Here is a 20,551-nt window from a genome sequence, read left to right as displayed (position 1 = left end):
TTCCCTGTTTATACAGACGGCGGGTAGGTGTTTCCATGTTTATATAGATGGCGGTGTAGATATTTCCAAGTTTATACAGACAGCGGGGTAGATGTTTCCATGTTTATACAGAGCATTCTGTAGATATTTCCATGTTCATACAGCTCGCGGTGTTGATACTTCCATCTTTATACAGATGTCCATTTAGATATTTCCATGTTTAAACAGATGGCGGTGTAGATATTTCCATGTTTATACCGATGGCGGTGTAGATATTTCCATGTTTATACAGATGGCGGTGTAGGTATTTCCATGTTTATGCAAAAGGCGGTGTAGATATTTCCAAGTTTATGCAGATGGCGGTGTAGATATTTCCAAGTTGATAGAAATGGCGGTGTAGACATTTCCATGTTTATAGGGATTGCAGTGTAGATATTTCCACGTTTATTGAGCTAGCGGTGAAGGTTTTTCCATGTTTATAGGGATAGCGGTGTAGATATTTCCATGTTTATAAAGAAAGCGGTGTAGATATTTCCATGTTTATACAGAAGGCGGTGCAGATATTTCCATGTTTATGCAGCTCGCGGTGGAGATACTTACATCTTTATGCAGATGGCAGTGTAGATATTTCCATGTTCATACAGATAGCGGTGCCGTTTTGTCCATGTTTATAGAGATAGCGGTGTAAATATTTCCATATTTATACAGATAGTGGTGTAGATATTTCCATGTTTATACAGATAGCGGTGTAGATATTTCCATGTTTATACAGATAGCAGTGAACCTATTTCCATGTTTATACAGATAGCGGTGTTGTTATTTCCATGTTTATACAGCTCGCAGTGTAGATAATTACATCTTTATACAGATGTCAGTGTAGATATTTCCATGTTTATACAGATGTCGGTATAGACAGTTCCATGTTTATTGAGATGCCATTGTAGATATTTTCATGTTGATAGAGATGGCGTTGTACATATTTCCATGTTTATAGAGATTGCGATGTAGTCATTTACATGTTTATAGAGATAGTGGTGGAGATATTTCCATATTTATACAGATAGCGGTGTAGATATTTCAATGTTTATACAGATAGTGGTGTACATATTTACATGTTTATTCAGATTGCGGTGTAGATATTTTCATGTTTAAGCAGACAGCAGTGTAGATATTTCCATGTTTATACAGATCATTGTGTAGATATTTCCATGTGTATACAGATGGCAGTGTAGATATTTCCATGTTTATACAGATGACTGTGTAGATATTTCCATGTTTCTACAGATGGCAGTGTAGATATTTCCATGTTTATAGAGATAGCGGTGTAGATATTTCCATGGCTATACAGAGAGCGGTGTAGATATTCCCATGTATATGGAGATAGCGGTGTACGTATTTCCATATTTATACAGATAGCAGTGTAGATATTTCCATGTTTATACAGATAGCGGTGTAGATATTTGCATGTTTATACAGATCGTGGTGTAGATATTATCATGTTTATATAGATCACGGTGTAGATATTTCCATGTTTATACAGATAGAGGTTTAGATATTTCCATGTTTATACAGATAGCGGTGTTGATACTTCCATGTTTATAGAGATAGTGGTGTAGATATTTCCATGTTTATTCAGATGGCTGTGTAGATATTTCCATGTTTATACAGAAGGCAGTGTAGATATTTCCATGTTTATACAGATGGCGGTGTAGATATTTCCATGTTTATACACATGGCGGTGTAGATATTTCCATGTTTATACTGAAGACTCTGTAGAAATTTCCATGTTTATTCAGATGGCGGAGTAGATATTTCCATGTTTATACAGATGGCGGTGTAGATGTTTCCATGTTTACACAGATGGCGGTGAAGCTATTTCCATTTTATAGAGATAACGGTGTAAATATTTCCATTTTTATACAGATAGCGGTTTAGACATTTCCATGTTTATACAGATGTTGGTGTAGATATTTCCATGTTTATACAGATGGCGGTGAAGGTATTTCCATCTTTATACAGATGACTGTTTAGGTATTTCCATGTTTATACAGGGTAGCAGTGTAGATATTTCCATGTTTATACAGATCGTGATGTAGATATTTCCATCTTTCTACAGATGGCTGTGTAGATATTTCCATGTTTATACGGATGGCGGTGTAGATATTTCCATGTTTATACAGATGGCAGTGTAGATATTTCCATATTTATATAGATGGCGGTGTAGATATTTCCATATTTATATAGATGGCGGTGTAGATATTTCCTTGTTTATGTAGATGGCAGTGTAGATATTTCCATGTTTATACAGATGGCGTGCGGATATTTCCATGTTTATACAGCTCGCGGCTTAGATACTTACATCTTTATGCAGAAGGCAGTGTATATATTTCCATGTTTGTACAGATCGCTTTTTAGATATTTTCATGTTTATAGGGATAGTGGTGTAAATATTTCCATATTTATACAGATTGTAGTGTAGATATTTCCATGTTTATATAGTTAGCAGAGCAGATATTTCCATGTTTATACAGATCATTGTGTAGATATTTCCATGTTTATACAGATTGCGGTGTAGATATTTCCATCTTTCTACAGATGGCGGTGTAGACATTTCCATGTTCATACAGATGGAGATGTGGATATTTCCATGTTTATACAGATGGCGGTGTAGATATTTCCATGTTTATACAGCTCACGGCGTAGATGCTTACATCTTTATGCAGATGGCAGTGCAGATATTTCCACGTTTATACAGATGGCCGTGTAGATAGTCCCATGTTTATGGCGATGTCAGTTCAGGTATTTTCATGTATATAGAGAAGGCAGTGTAGATATTTTGGGGTTTATAGAGAGAGCGGTGTAGATATTTCCATGTTTATACAGATGATTGTGTAGCTATTTCCACGTTTATACAGATGGCGGTGTATATATTTCCATGTTTATCCAGATGGCGGTGTACCTAGTTCCATGTTTATGAAGATGTCAGTGCAGGTATTTTCATGTTTATAGAGAAGGCAGTGTAGATATTTTGCGGTTTATAGAGAGAGCGGTGTAGATATTTCCATGATTATACAGAGGATTGTGTAGTTATTTCCACGTTTATACAGATGGCGGTGTAGATATTTCCATGTTTATTCAGATGACTGTGTAGAAATTTCCATGTTTGTTCAGATGGTGGTGTAGATATTTCCATGTTTATACGGAGGGTGGTGTAGATATTTCCATCTTTCTACAGATGGCAGTTTAGATATTTCCATGTTTACAGGGATAGCGGTAGAGATATTTCCATATTTGCTCTGATTGCAGAGTAGATATTTCCATGTTTACACAGATGGCGGTGTAGATATTTCCATGTTTATGGAGATGGCGGTGTAGATATTTTCATGTTTATAGAGATGGCGGTGTAGATATTTCCATGTTTATAGAGATTGCGGTGTAGATAATTCCATGTATATAGGGATTGCGGATTAGTTATTTCCATGTTTACAGATTGCTGTGTAGGTATTTCCATGTTTATAGAGATAGCGGTGTAGATATTTCCATGTTCACACTGATAGCTGTGTAGATCTTTCCATGTTTACACAGATAGCGTTGTAGTTATATCCATGTTTATACAGATAGCGGTGTACATATTTCCATGTTTATACAGATATCGGGGTAGATGTTTCCATGCTTATGCAGACAGCAGTGGAGATATATCCATGTTTATACAGATAGCGGTGTAGATATTTCCATGTTTACAGAGATGGCTGTGAAATATTTCCATGTTTATACACATGGCCGTGTAGATATTTGCATGTTTATTCAGATAGTGGTGTAAATATTTCCATGTTTATACAGATGACTATGTTGGTATTTCCATGTTTATACTGATGGCGGTGTAGATATTTCGATGTTTATAGAGATAGCCATGTAGCTATTTTCATGTTTATACAGATAGCGTTGTAGACATTTCCATGTTTATAGTGATAACAGTGTCGATATGTCCATATTTATACAGATAGCGGTGTAGATATTTACATGTATATACAGATAGCGGTGTAGATATTTCCATGTTTATACTGATAGCGGTGTAGATATTTAAATGTTTATGCAGATCGTGGTGTAGATATTTCCATGTTTATACAGATAGCGGTGTAGATATTTCCATGTTTATACAGTTAGCGGTGTACATATTTCCATGTTTACAGAGATAGCGGTGTAGATATTTCCATGTATATACAGATAGTGATGTAGATATTTCCATTTTTACACAGATAGCGGTGTACATATTTCCTTGTTTACACAGATAGCTGTGTAGATATTTCCATGTTTACACAGATAGTGTTATAGATATTTCCATGTTTATACAGATAGCGGTGTAGGTATTTCCATGTTTATAAAGATATCGGTGTAGATATTTCCAAGTTTACAGAGATAGCGGTGGAGATATTTCCATGTTTATAGAGATAGCGTTGTAGGTATTTCCATGTTTATTCAGATGGCAGTGTAGATATTTCCATGTTTATTTAGATGGCTGTGTAGATATATCCATGTTTATACAGATGGCAGTGCAGATATTTCCATGTTCATACGGATGACTGTGTAGATATTTCCATGTTTATACAGATGGCGGTGTAGCTATTTCCATGTTTATACTGATGGCGGTGTAGATATTTCCATGTTTATACGGATAGAGTTGTAGATATTTCCATGTTTATACAGATCATTGTGGAGATATTTCCATGTTCATAGAGCTCGCGGTGTAGTTATTTCCATCTTTTTACGGATGGCAGTGTAGATAATTCCAAGTTTATACAGATGGCGTTGTAGATATTTCCAAGTTTATACTGATGGCGGTTTAGATATTTCCATGTTTATACAGATGGCGGTGTAGATATTTCCATGTTTATGCAAATGGCTGTGTAGATATTTCCAAGTTTATGCAGATGGCAGTGTAGATATTTCCAAGTTGATAGAGATGGTGGCGTAGACATTACCATGTTTATAGGGATTGCGGTGTAGATATTTCCATGTTTATACAAATCATGGTGTAGGTATTTCCATGTTTATACAGATAGCGTTGGAGATACTTCCAGGTTTATACAGATAGTGGTGTAGATATTCCCATGTTTATACAGATAGCGATGTAGATATTTCCATATTTATACAGATAGCGGTGTTGGTGTTTCCATGTTTATACAGCTCGCATTGTAGATATTTACATGTTTATACAGATGTCAGTGTAGATATTTCCATGTTTATACAGATGGCGGTGTAGATAGTTCCATGTTTAAAGAGATGCCAGTGTAGATATATTCATGTTTATAGAGATGGCGGTGTAGATATTTCCATGTTTATAGACATAGTGGTGTAGATATTTCCATGCTTATTGGGATAGCGGTGTAGATATTTCCATGTTTATAGAGATAGTCGTGTAGGTATTTCCATACTTCTAGAGATAGCGGTGTAGATATTTCCATCTTTATACAGATAGAGGTGTAGAGATTTCCATACTTATACAGATAGCGGTGAAGATATTTCCATGATTATACAGTTAGCGGTATAGATATTTACATGTTTATACAGATTGCGGTGTAGATATTTCCATGTTTATGCAGATAGCGGTGTAGAAATTTTATGTTTATACAGAACGCGGTGTAGATATTTCCATCTTTTTACACATGGCAGTGTATACATTTCCATGTTTATACAGATGGCGTGTAGATAGTTCCATGTTTATGGAGATTGCATTGTAGATATTTTCATGTTTACAGAGAGGGCGGTGTAGGTATTTCCATGTTCATAGAGATGGCGGTGTAGATATTTCCATGTTTATGGAGATGGCAGTGTAGATATTTTCATGTTTACAGAGAGGGCGGTGTAGATATTTCCATGTTTATAGAGATTGCGGTGTAGATATTTCCATGTTTATACAGATGGATGTGTAGCTATTTCCATGTGTTTACAGATGGCAGTGTAGATATTTCCATGTTTACAGAGATAGCGGTGTAGATATTTCCATGTTTACCCAGATGGCTGTGTATATATTTCCATGTTTATACAGATGGCTGTGTTGATATTTCCATGTTTATACAGATGGCAGTGTAGATATTTCCATGTTTATATAGATGACTGTGTATATATTTCCCTGTTTATACAGACGGCGGGTAGGTGTTTCCATGTTTATATAGATGGCGGTGTAGATATTTCCAAGTTTATACAGACAGCGGGGTAGATGTTTCCATGTTTATACAGAGCATTCTGTAGATATTTCCATGTTCATACAGCTCGCGGTGTTGATACTTCCATCTTTATACAGATGTCCATTTAGATATTTCCATGTTTAAACAGATGGCGGTGTAGATATTTCCATGTTTATACCGATGGCGGTGTAGATATTTCCATGTTTATACAGATGGCGGTGTAGGTATTTCCATGTTTATGCAAAAGGCGGTGTAGATATTTCCAAGTTTATGCAGATGGCGGTGTAGATATTTCCAAGTTGATAGAAATGGCGGTGTAGACATTTCCATGTTTATAGGGATTGCAGTGTAGATATTTCCACGTTTATTGAGCTAGCGGTGAAGGTTTTTCCATGTTTATAGGGATAGCGGTGTAGATATTTCCATGTTTATAAAGAAAGCGGTGTAGATATTTCCATGTTTATACAGAAGGCGGTGCAGATATTTCCATGTTTATGCAGCTCGCGGTGGAGATACTTACATCTTTATGCAGATGGCAGTGTAGATATTTCCATGTTCATACAGATAGCGGTGCCGTTTTGTCCATGTTTATAGAGATAGCGGTGTAAATATTTCCATATTTATACAGATAGTGGTGTAGATATTTCCATGTTTATACAGATAGCGGTGTAGATATTTCCATGTTTATACAGATAGCAGTGAACCTATTTCCATGTTTATACAGATAGCGGTGTTGTTATTTCCATGTTTATACAGCTCGCAGTGTAGATAATTACATCTTTATACAGATGTCAGTGTAGATATTTCCATGTTTATACAGATGGCGGTATACACAGTTCCATGTTTATTGAGATGCCATTGTAGATATTTTCATGTTGATAGAGATGGCGTTGTACATATTTCCATGTTTATAGAGATAGCGATGTAGTCATTTACATGTTTATAGAGATAGTGGTGGAGATATTTCCATATTTATACAGATAGCGGTGTAGATATTTCAATGTTTATACAGATAGTGGTGTACATATTTACATGTTTATTCAGATTGCGGTGTAGATATTTTCATGTTTAAGCAGACAGCAGTGTAGATATTTCCATGTTTATACAGATCATTGTGTAGATATTTCCATGTGTATACAGATGGCAGTGTAGATATTTCCATGTTTATACAGATGACTGTGTATATATTTCCATGTTTCTACAGATGGCAGTGTAGATATTTCCATGTTTATAGAGATAGCGGTGTAGATATTTCCATGGCTATACAGAGAGCGGTGTAGATATTCCCATGTATATGGAGATAGCGGTGTACATATTTCCATATTTATACAGATAGCAGTGTAGATATTTCCATGTTTATACAGATAGCGGTGTAGATATTTGCATGTTTATACAGATCGTGGTGTAGATATTATCATGTTTATATAGATCACGGTGTAGATATTTCCATGTTTATACAGATAGAGGTTTAGATATTTCCATGTTTATACAGATAGCGGTGTTGATACTTCCATGTTTATAGAGATAGTGGTGTAGATATTTCCATGTTTATTCAGATGGCTGTGTAGATATTTCCATGTTTATACAGAAGGCAGTGTAGATATTTCCATGTTTATACAGATGGCGGTGTAGATATTTCCATGTTTATACAGATCATGTTGTAGATATTTCCATGTTTATACAGATAGCGTTGGAGATATTTCCAGGTATATACAGATAGAGGTGTAGATATTTCCATATTTACACAGATCACTGTGTAGATATTTCCATGTGTATACAGATGGCGGTGTAGGTATTTCCATGTTTATATAGATGGCGGTGTAGATATTTCCTTGTTTATGTAGATTTCGGTGTAGATATTTCCATGTTTATAGAGATGGTGGTGTAGATATTTCCATGTTTATACAGATGACTGTGTAGATACTTCCATGTTTTTACAGATGGCGGTGTAATTATTTCCATGTTTTCAGAGATAGCGGTGTAGATATTTCCATGTTTATAGAGATAGTGGTGTAGATATTTCCATGTTTATAGAGATAGCGTTGTAGGTATTTCCATGTTTATTCAGATGGCAGTGTAGATATTTCCATGTTTATTTAGATGGCTGTGTAGATATATCCATGTTTATACAGATGGCAGTGCAGATATTTCCATGTTCATACGGATGACTGTGTAGATATTTCCATGTTTATACAGATGGCGGTGTAGCTATTTCCATGTTTATACTGATGGCGGTGTAGATATTTCCATGTTTATACGGATAGAGTTGTAGATATTTCCATGTTTATACAGATCATTGTGGAGATATTTCCATGTTCATAGAGCTCGCGGTGTAGTTATTTCCATCTTTTTACGGATGGCAGTGTAGATAATTCCAAGTTTATACAGATGGCGGTGTAGATATTTCCAAGTTTATACAGATGGCGGTTTAGATATTTCCATGTTTATACAGATGGCGGTGTAGATATTTCCATGTTTATGCAAATGGCTGTGTAGATATTTCCAAGTTTATGCAGATGGCGGTGTAGATATTTCCAAGTTGATAGAGATGGTGGCGTAGACATTACCATGTTTATAGGGATTGCGGTGTAGATATTTCCATGTTTATACAAATCATGGTGTAGGTATTTCCATGTTTATACAGATAGCGTTGGAGATACTTCCAGGTTTATACAGATAGTGGTGTAGATATTCCCATGTTTATACAGATAGCGATGTAGATATTTCCATATTTATACAGATAGCGGTGTTGGTGTTTCCATGTTTATACAGCTCGCATTGTAGATATTTACATGTTTATACAGATGTCAGTGTAGATATTTCCATGTTTATACAGATGGCGGTGTAGATAGTTCCATGTTTAAAGAGATGCCAGTGTAGATATATTCATGTTTATAGAGATGGCGGTGTAGATATTTCCATGTTTATAGACATAGTGGTGTAGATATTTCCATGCTTATTGGGATAGCGGTGTAGATATTTCCATGTTTATAGAGATAGTCGTGTAGGTATTTCCATACTTCTAGAGATAGCGGTGTAGATATTTCCATCTTTATACAGATAGCGGTGTAGAGATTTCCATACTTATACAGATAGCGGTGAAGATATTTCCATGATTATACAGTTAGCGGTATAGATATTTACATGTTTATACAGATTGCGGTGTAGATATTTCCATGTTTATGCAGATAGCGGTGTAGAAATTTTATGTTTATACAGAACGCGGTGTAGATATTTCCATCTTTTTACACATGGCAGTGTATACATTTCCAAGTTTATACAGATGGCGTGTAGATAGTTCCATGTTTATGGAGATTGCATTGTAGATATTTTCATGTTTACAGAGAGGGCGGTGTAGGTATTTCCATGTTCATAGAGATGGCGGTGTAGATATTTCCATGTTTATGGAGATGGCAGTGTAGATATTTTCATGTTTACAGAGAGGGCGGTGTAGATATTTCCATGTTTATAGAGATTGCGGTGTAGATATTTCCATGTTTATACAGATGGATGTGTAGCTATTTCCATGTGTTTACAGATGGCAGTGTAGATATTTCCATGTTTACAGAGATAGCGGTGTAGATATTTCCATGTTTACCCAGATGGCTCTGTATATATTTCCATGTTTATACAGATGGCTGTGTTGATATTTCCATGTTTATACAGATGGCAGTGTAGATATTTCCATGTTTATATAGATGACTGTGTATATATTTCCCTGTTTATACAGACGGCGGGTAGGTGTTTCCATGTTTATATAGATGACGGTGTAGATATTTCCAAGTTTATACAGACAGCGGGGTAGATATTTCCATGTTTATACAGAGCATTCTGTAGATATTTCCATGTTCATACAGCTCGCGGTGTTGATACTTCCATCTTTATACAGATGTCCATTTAGATATTTCCATGTTTAAACAGATGGCGGTGTAGATATTTCCATGTTTATACCGATGGCAGTGTAGATATTTCCATGTTTATACAGATGGCGGTGTAGGTATTTCCATGTTTATGCAAAAGGCGGTGTAGATATTTCCAAGTTTATGCAGATGGCGGTGTAGATATTTCCAAGTTGATAGAAAGCGGCGGTGTAGACATTTCCATGTTTATAGGGATTGCAGTGTAGATATTTCCACGTTTATTGAGCTAGCGGTGAAGGTTTTTCCATGTTTATAGGGATAGCGGTGTAGATATTTCCATGTTTATAAAGAAAGCGGTGTAGATATTTCCATGTTTATACAGAAGGCGGTGCAGATATTTCCATGTTTATGCAGCTCGCGGTGGAGATACTTACATCTTTATGCAGATGGCAGTGTAGATATTTCCATGTTCATACAGATAGCGGTGCCGTTTTGTCCATGTTTATAGAGATAGCGGTGTAAATATTTCCATATTTATACAGATAGTGGTGTAGATATTTCCATGTTTATACAGATAGCGGTGTAGATATTTCCATGTTTATACACATAGCAGTGAACCTATTTCCATGTTTATACAGATAGCGGTGTTGTTATTTCCATGTTTATACAGCTCGCAGTGTAGATAATTACATCTTTATACAGATGTCGGTGTAGATATTTCCATGTTTATACAGATGGCGGTATAGACAGTTCCATGTTTATTGAGATGCCATTGTAGATATTTTCATGTTGATAGAGATGGCGTTGTACATATTTCCATGTTTATAGAGATTGCGATGTAGTCATTTACATGTTTATAGAGATAGTGGTGGAGATATTTCCATATTTATACAGATAGCGGTGTAGATATTTCAATGTTTATACAGATAGTGGTGTACATATTTACATGTTTATTCAGATTGCGGTGTAGATATTTTCATGTTTAAGCAGACAGCAGTGTAGATATTTCCATGTTTATACAGATCATTGTGTAGATATTTCCATGTTTATACAGATCGCGGTGTAGATATTTCCATCTTTCTACAGATGGCGGTGTAGACATTTCCATGTTCATACAGATGGAGATGTGGATATTTCCAAGTTTATACAGATGGCGGTGTAGATATTTCCATGTTTATACAGATAGCGGTGTAGATATTTCCATGTTTATACAGTTAGCGGTGTACATATTTCCATGTTTACAGAGATAGCGGTGTAGATATTTCCATGTATATACAGATAGTGATGTAGATATTTCCATCTTTACACAGATAGCGGTGTACATATTTCCTTGTTTACACAGATAGCTGTGTAGATATTTCCATGTTTACACAGATAGTGTTATAGATATTTCCATGTTTATACAGATAGCGGTGTAGGTATTTCCATGTTTATAAAGATATCGGTGTAGATATTTCCAAGTTTACAGAGATAGCGGTGGAGATATTTCCATGTTTATAGAGATAGTGATGTAGATATTTCCATGTTTATACAGATAGTGGTGTAGATATTTCCATGTATATACAGATAGCGGTGTAGATATTTACATGTTTAAACAGATAGCGGTGTAGATATTTCCATGTTTATACAGATAGTGATGTAGATATTTCCATGTTTATACAGATGGCGGTGTAGATATTTCCAAGTTTATACAGATAGCGGTGTAGGTATTTCCATGTTTATACACATAGTGCTGTAGATATTTCTGTTTCTACAGATACCGGGGAAGGTATTTCCAAGTTTACAGATAGCGGTTTGGCTATTTCCATGTTTATACTGATAGCAATGTAGATATTTCCATGTTTATAGAGATGGCTGTTTAGATATTTCCATGTTTATACTGACGGCCGTGTAGGTATTTCCATGTTTATACAGATTGTGGTGTATATATTTCCATGTTTATTCAGATAATTCTGTAGGTATTTCCATGTTTATGCAGATGGCGGTGTAGATATTTTCAGGTTTATACAGATAGCGGTGTAGGTATTTCCATGTTTATACAGATAGCGGTTTGCCTATTTCCATGTTTATACAGATAGTGATGTAGATATTTGCATGTTTATACAGATGGCGGTGTAGATATTTCCATGTTTATACAGATAGCGGTGTATAGATTTCCATGTTTATACAGATAGCGGTGTTGATATTTCCATGTTTATACAGATAGCGGTGTAGATATTTAAATGTTTATGCAGATCATGGTGTAGATATTTCCATGTTTATACAGACAGCAGTGTAGATATTTCCATGTTTATAGAGATAGTGGTGTACATATTTCCATGTTTACAGAGGCTGCGGTGTAGATATTTCCATGTTTGTACAGATAGTGGTGTAGATATTTCCATCTTTACACAGATATCGTTGTACATATTTCCATGTTTACACAGATATCTGTTTAGATATTTCCATGTTTAAACAGATAGTGTTATAGATAATTCCATATTTATACAGATAGCGCTGTAGATATTTCCATGTATATACAGTTAGCGGTGTAGATATTTCCATGTTTATACAGATAGCGGTGTAGATATTTAAATGTTTATGCATATCGTGGTGTAGATATTTCCATATTTATACAGATAGCGGTGAAGTTATTTCCATGTTTATAAAGATAGCGTTGTAGATATTTCCAAGTTTATAGAGATATCGCTGGAGATATTTCCATGTTGATAGAGATAGCGATGTAGATATTTCCATGTTTATACAGATAATGATGTAGATATTTCCATGTTTATACAGATGGCGGTGTAGATACTTCCAAGTTTAAACAGATAGCGGAGTAGGTATTTCCATGTTTATACACATAGTGGTGTAGATATTTCTATGTTTCTACAGATACTGGTGTAGGTATTTCCAAGTTTATACAGATAGCGGTTTGGCTATTTCCATGTTTATACTGATAGCAATGTAGATATTTCCATGTTTATAGAGATGGCTGTTTAGATATTTCCATGTTTATACAGATAGCGGTGTAGGAATTTCCATGTTTATACAGATAGCGGTGTGGCTATTTCCATGTTTATACAGATAGTGATGTAGATATTTCCATGTTTATAAAGATGACGGTGTATATATTTCAATGTTATAGAGATAGAGGTGTAGTTAATTCCATGTTTATACAGAGAGCATTTTAGATGTTTCAATGTTTATAGATACAGCGGTGCAGATATTTTCATGTTTATAGAGATAATGGTGTAGATATTTCCATGTTTATACAGATAGCGGTGCAGATATTTCCTTGTTTGTACAGAGAGCGGTGTTGGTATTTCCAGGTTTATACTGATAGCGGTGTAGATATTTCCATGTTTATAGAGCTCACGGTGTAGATATTTCCATGATTATACAGATGGCGGTGTAGATATTTCCATGTTTATCCAGATGGCGGAGTAGATACTTCCATGATTCTACAGATGGCGGTGTAGATAGTTCCATGTTTCAAGAGATGGCAGTGTTGTTATTTTCATTTTTATAGGGATGGCGGTGTAGATATTTCCTTGTTTATAGGGATAGCGGTGTAGATATTTCCATATTTATACAGATAGCGGTGTAGATATTTCCATGTTTATACAGATGGTGGTGTAGATATTTCCATGTTTATACAGATGACTGTGTAGATATTTCCATCTTTTTACAGATGGCGGTGTAATTATTTCCATGTTTACAGAGATAGCGGTGTAGATATTTCCATGTTTATAGAGATAGCGTTGTAGATATTTCCATGTTTATAGAGATAGCGGTGTAGATATTTCCATGTTTATTCAGATGCCTGTGTAGTTTTTTCCATGTTTATACAGATGTCTGTGTAGATATTTCCATGTTTATACCGATGACTGTGTGGATATTTCCATATTTATACAGATAGCGGTGAAGATATCTCCTTGTTTCCACAGATAGCGGTGTAGATATTTCCATTTTTATACAGATCGCGATGTAGATATTTCTGTGTTTATACAGATCATTGTGTAGATATTTCCATGTTTATACAGATTGCAGTTTAGATATATCCATCTTTCTACAGATGGCATTGTAGTTATTTCCATGTTTATACAGATGGCGGTGTAGATATTTCCACGTTTATATAGATGGCGGTGTTGATATTTCCTTGTTTATGAAGATGGCGGTGTAGATATTTTCATGTGTATAGAGATTGCGGTGTATATATTCCCATGTTTATAGAGATAGCGGTGCAGTTATTTCCATGTTTATACAGATAGCGGTGTAGGTGTTTCCATGTTTATAGAGCTCGCGGTGTAGGTATTTCCATGGTTATACAGATGGCGGTGTAGATATTTCCATGTTTAACCAGATGGCGGTGTAGATACTTCCATTTGTATACAGATTTCGGTGTAGATAGTTCCATGTTTATGGAGATGGCAGTGTAGATATTTTCATTTTTATAGAGATGGCGCTGTAGATATTTCCATGTTTATAGAGATAGCGGTGTAGATATTTCCATGTTTATAGGGATAGTGTTGTAGGTATTTCGATGTTTCTATACATAGCGGTGTAGATATTTCCATGTTTATACAGATGTCTGTGTAGATATTTACATGTGTATGCAGATGGCACTGTAGATATTTCCATGTTTATAGAGATGGTGGTGTAGATATTTTCATGTTTATACAGATGACTGTGTAGATATTTCCATATTTTTACAGATGTCAGTGTAATTATTTCCATGTTTACAGAGATAGCGGTGTAGATATTTCCATGTTTATACAGATAGCGGAGTAGATATTTCCATGTTTATACAAATAGCTGTGTAGATATTTCCATGTTTACAGGGATAGCGGTATAGATATTCCATATTTGCTCTGATTGCAGTGTAGATATTTCCATGTTTAAACAGATAGCGGTGTAGTTATTTCCATGTTTATACGGATATTTTTGGAGATATTTCCATGTTTATACAGATGGCAGTGGAGGTATTTCCATGTTCATACAGATGGCGGTGTAGATATTTCCAAGTTTATACAGATAGCAGTGTAGGTATTTCCATGTTTATACAAATAGCTTTGTAGATATTTCCATGTTTATACAGATAGCAGTGTAGATATTTCCATGTATACAGACATAGCGCTGTAGATATTTCCATATTTGCACAGATTGCAGTGAAGATATTTCCATGTGTATAGAGATAGCGGAGTGGATATTTCCATGTTTATAGAGATAGCAGTGTAGGTATTTCCATGTTCATAGAGATAGTGGTGTAGATAATTCCATGTGTATACAGATGGCCGTGTAGATATTTCTATGTTTATACAGATGGCAGTGTACACATTTCCATGTGTATACAGAGGGAGGTGTAGATATTTCCATTTTTATACAGATGACTGTGTAGGTATTTCCATGTTTATACAGATGTCGGTGTACATATTTCCATGTTTATAGATAGAGCCATGTAGCTATTTCCATGTTTATACAGATAGCGGTGTAGACATTTCCATGTTTATAGTGATAGCTGTGTAGATATTTCCATAGTTATACAGACCGTGGTGTAGATATATCCACGTTTACACAGATAATGGTGTAGGTATTTCCATGTTTATACAGATAGCGGTGTAGATATTTCCATGTTTACAGAGATAGCAGTGTAGATATATCCATGTTTATACAGATAGCGGTGTAGATATTTCCATCTTTACACAGATAGCGGTTTACATATTTCCTTTTTTACACAGATGGCTGTGTATGTATTTCCATGTTTACACAGGTAGCGTTGTAGTTATTTCCATATATATACAGATAGCGGTGTACTTATTTCCATGTTTATACAGATATCAGTGGAGATGTTTCCATGCTTATACAGATAGCAGTGGAGATATTTCCATGTTTATACAGATAGCGGTGTAGATATTTGCCTGATATAGAGACGGCTTTGTAGATATTTCCATGTTTATACAGATGGCTGTGTAGATATTTCCATGTTTATACAGATGGCCGTGTAGATATTTCCATGTTTATGCAGATAGTGGTGTAAATATTTCCATGTTTATACAGATGACTGTGTCGGTATTTCCATGTTTATACTGATGGCGGTGTAGATATTTCCATGTTTATAGACATAGCCATGTAGCTATTTTCATGTTTGTACAGATAGCGTTGTAGACATTTCCATGTTTATAGTGATAGCAGTGTTTATATTTCCATATTTATACAGACAGCGGTGTAGATATTTCCATGTATATACAGATAGCGGTGTAGATATTTCCAAGTTTATAGATATAGAGGTGTAGATATTTAAATGTTTATGGAGATCGTGGTGTAGATATTTCCATGTTTATACCGATAGCGGTATAGATATTTCCATGTTTATACAGATAGCGGTGTACATATTTCCACTTTCACAGAGATAGCGGTGTAGATATTTCCATGTTTATACAGATAGTGGTGCAGATATTTCCATCTTTAAACAGATAGCGTTGTACATATTTCCATGTTTACACAGATAGCTGTGTAGATATTTCCATGTTTAAACAGATAGTGTTATAGATAATTCCATATTTATACAGATAGCGGTGTAAATTTTTCCATGTTATACAGTTAGCGGTGTATATATTTCCATGTATATACAGACAGCGGTGTAGATATTTAAATGTTTATGCAGATCGTGGTGTAGATATTTCCATATTTATACAGATAGCGGTGTAGGTATTTCCATGTTTATACAGATAGCGGTGTACATATGTCCATGTTTACAGAGATAGCGGTGTATATATTTCCATCTTTATAGAGATATCGGTGGAGGTATTTCCATGTTTATAGACATAGCGATGTAGATATTTCCATGTTTATGCAGATAGTGGTGTAGATATTTCTATGTTTCTACAGATACTGGGGTAGGTATTTCCATGTTTATACAGATAGCGGTTTGGCTATTTCCATGTTTCTACTGATAGCAGTGTAGATATTTCCATGTTTATAGAGATGGCTGTTTAAATATTTCCATGTTTATACTCATGGTCGTGTACGTATTCCCATGTTTATACACATAGTGATGTAGATATTTCCATGTTTATTCAGGTGACTCTGTAGTTATTTCCAAGTTTATGCAGATGGCGATGTAGATATTTCCATGATTATACAGATAGCGGTGTAGTTACTTCCATGTTTATACAGATAGCGGTGTGGCTATTTCCATGTTTATACAGAAAGTGATGTACATATTTCCATGTTTACAGATGGCAGTGTAGATATATCCATGTTTATACAGATAGCGGTGTACAGATTTCCATGTTTATACAGATAGCGGTGGAGATATTTCAATGTTTATACATATGGCTGTGGAGATATTTCCATGTTTATACAGATGGCGGTGTAGATATTTCCAAGTTTCTACAGATAGCGGTGTAGATATTTCGATGTTCATACAGATAGCGATGTAGATATTTCCATGTTTATCCTGATAGCGGTGAAGGTATTTCCATGTTTATAGAGATAGCGGTGTAGATAATTCCATGTTTATACAGATGGCTGTGTAGATATTTCCATGTGTATACAGATGGCAGTGTAGATATTTTCATGTGTATACAGATGGAGGTGTAGATATTTCCATGTTTATGCAGATGACTGTGTAGATATTTCCATGTTTTAACAGATGGCGGTGTAGATATTTCCATGTTTATACTGATAGCGTTGTGGCTATTTCCATGTTAATGCAGATAGTGGAGTAGATATTTCCATGTTTATACAGATGGCTGTGTAGTTATTTCCATGTTTACACAGAAGGAAGTGTAGATATTTCCATCTTTATGCAGATAGTGGTGTAGATATTTCCATGTTTATACAGATGACTGTGTAGGTATTTCCATGTTTATACATATGGCGGTGTAGATCTTTCCATGTTTATAGAAATAGCCATGTAGATATTTCCATGTTTATACAGATAGCAGTGGAGATATATCCATGTTTATACAGATAGCGGTGTAGATATTTCCATGTTTATAGAGATGGCTGTGTAAATATTTACATGTTTATACAGATGGCCGTGTAGATATTTGCATGTTTATACAGATAGTGGTGTAATTATTTCCATGTTTAAACAGATTTCTATGTCGGTATTTCCATGTTTATACTGATCGCGGTGTAGATATTTCGATGTTTATAGAGATAGCCATGTAGTTATTTTCATGTTTATACAGATAGTGTTGTAAACATTTCCATGTTTATAGTGATAGCAGTGTCGATATTTCCATGTTTATACAGATAGCGGTGTAGATATTTAAATGTTTATGCAGATCGTGGTGTAGATATTTCCATGTTTATACAGATAGCGGTGTAGATATTTCCATGTTTATACAGATAGCGGTGTACGTATTTCCATGTTTACAGAAATAGCGGTGTAGATATTTCCATGTTTATACAGATAGCGGTGTACATATTTCCTTGTTTACACAGATAGCTGTGTAGATATTTCCATGTTTACACAGATAGTGTTACAGATATTTCCATGTTTTTACAGATAGCGGTGTAATTATTTCCATGTTTATAAAGATAGCGGTGTAGATATTTCCAAGTTTATTGAGATATCAGTGGAGATATTTCCATGATTATGGAGATAGCGATGTAGATATTTCCATGTTTATACAGATAGTGGTGTAGATATTTCCATGTGTATATAGATAGCGTTGTAGATATTTCCATGTTTAAACAGATAGCGGTGTAGATATTTCCATGTTTATACAGATAGTGATGTAGATATTTCCCTGTTTATACAGATGGCGGTGTAGATATTTCCAAGTTTATACAGATAGCGGTGTAGGTACTTCCATGTTTATACAGATAGCGGAGTGGCTATTTCCATGTTAATACAGACAGTGATGTAGATATTTCCATGTTTATACAGATGGCGGTGTAGATATTTCCATGTTTATAGACATAGCCATGTAGCTATTTTCATGTTTGTACAGATAGCGTTGTAGACATTTCCATGTTTATAGTGATAGCAGTGTTTATATTTCCATATTTATACAGACAGCGGTGTAGATATTTCCATTTATATACAGATAGCGGTGTAGATATTTCCAAGTTTATAGATACAGAGGTGTAGATATTTAAATGTTTATGGAGATCGTGGTGTAGATATTTCCATGTTTATACCGATAGCGGTATAGATATTTCCATGTTTATACAGATAGCGGTGTACATATTTCCACTTTCACAGAGATAGCGGTGTAGATATTTCCATGTTTATACAGATAGTGGTGCAGATATTTCCATCTTTAAACAGATAGCGTTGTACATATTTCCATGTTTACACAGATAGCTGTGTAGATATTTCCATGTTTAAACAGATAGTGTTATAGATAATTCCATATTTATACAGATAGCGGTGTAAATTTTTCCATGTTATACAGTTAGCGGTGTATATATTTCCATGTATATACAGACAGCGGTGTAGATATTTAAATGTTTATGCAGATCGTGGTGTAGATATTTCCATATTTATACAGATAGCGGTGTAGGTATTTCCATGTTTATACAGATAGCGGTGTACATATGTCCATGTTTACAGAGATAGCGGTGTATATATTTCCATCTTTATAGAGATATCGGTGGAGGTATTTCCATGTTTATAGACATAGCGATGTAGATATTTCCATGTTTATGCAGATAGTGGTGTAGATATTTCTATGTTTCTACAGATACTGGGGTAGGTATTTCCATGTTTATACAGATAGCGGTTTGGCTATTTCCATGTTTCTACTGATAGCAGTGTAGATATTTCCATGTTTATAGAGATGGCTGTTTAAATATTTCCATGTTTATACTCATGGTCGTGTACGTATTCCCATGTTTATACACATAGTGATGTAGATATTTCCATGTTTATTCAGGTGACTCTGTAGTTATTTCCAAGTTTATGCAGATGGCGATGTAGATATTTCCATGTTTAAACAGATAGCGGTGTAGATATTTCCATGTTTATACAGATAGTGATGTAGATATTTCCCTGTTCATACAGATGGCGGTGTAGATATTTCCAAGTTTATACAGATAGCGGTGTAGGTACTTCCATGTTTATACAGATAGCGGAGTGGCTATTTCCATGTTAATACAGACAGTGATGTAGATATTTCCATGTTTATACAGATGGAGGTGTAGATATTTCCATGTTTATACAGATAGCGTTGTACAGATTTCCATGTTTATACAGATAGCGGTGGAGATATTTCCATGTTTATACAGATAGCTGTGGAGATATTTCCAGGATTATAGAGATGGCGGTGTAGATATTTCCAAGTTTATACAGATAGCGGTGTAAATATTTCCATGTTTATTCAGATAGCGGTGTAGATATTTCCATGTTTATAGAGATAGCGGTGAAGGTATTTCCATGTTTATAGAGATAGCGGTGTAGATAATTCCATGTTTATACAGATGGCTGTGTAGATATTTCCTTGTGTATACAGATGGCAGCGTAGATATTTCCATGTGTATACAGATGGAGGTGTAGATAATCCAGGTTTATGCATATGACTGTGTAGA

Source organism: Pan paniscus, chromosome 8 (genome assembly GCF_029289425.2).
Source record: "Pan paniscus chromosome 8, NHGRI_mPanPan1-v2.0_pri, whole genome shotgun sequence".
In the NCBI taxonomy this organism is placed as follows: domain Eukaryota; kingdom Metazoa; phylum Chordata; class Mammalia; order Primates; family Hominidae; genus Pan; species Pan paniscus.
This window is presented reverse-complemented; position numbering follows the sequence as displayed.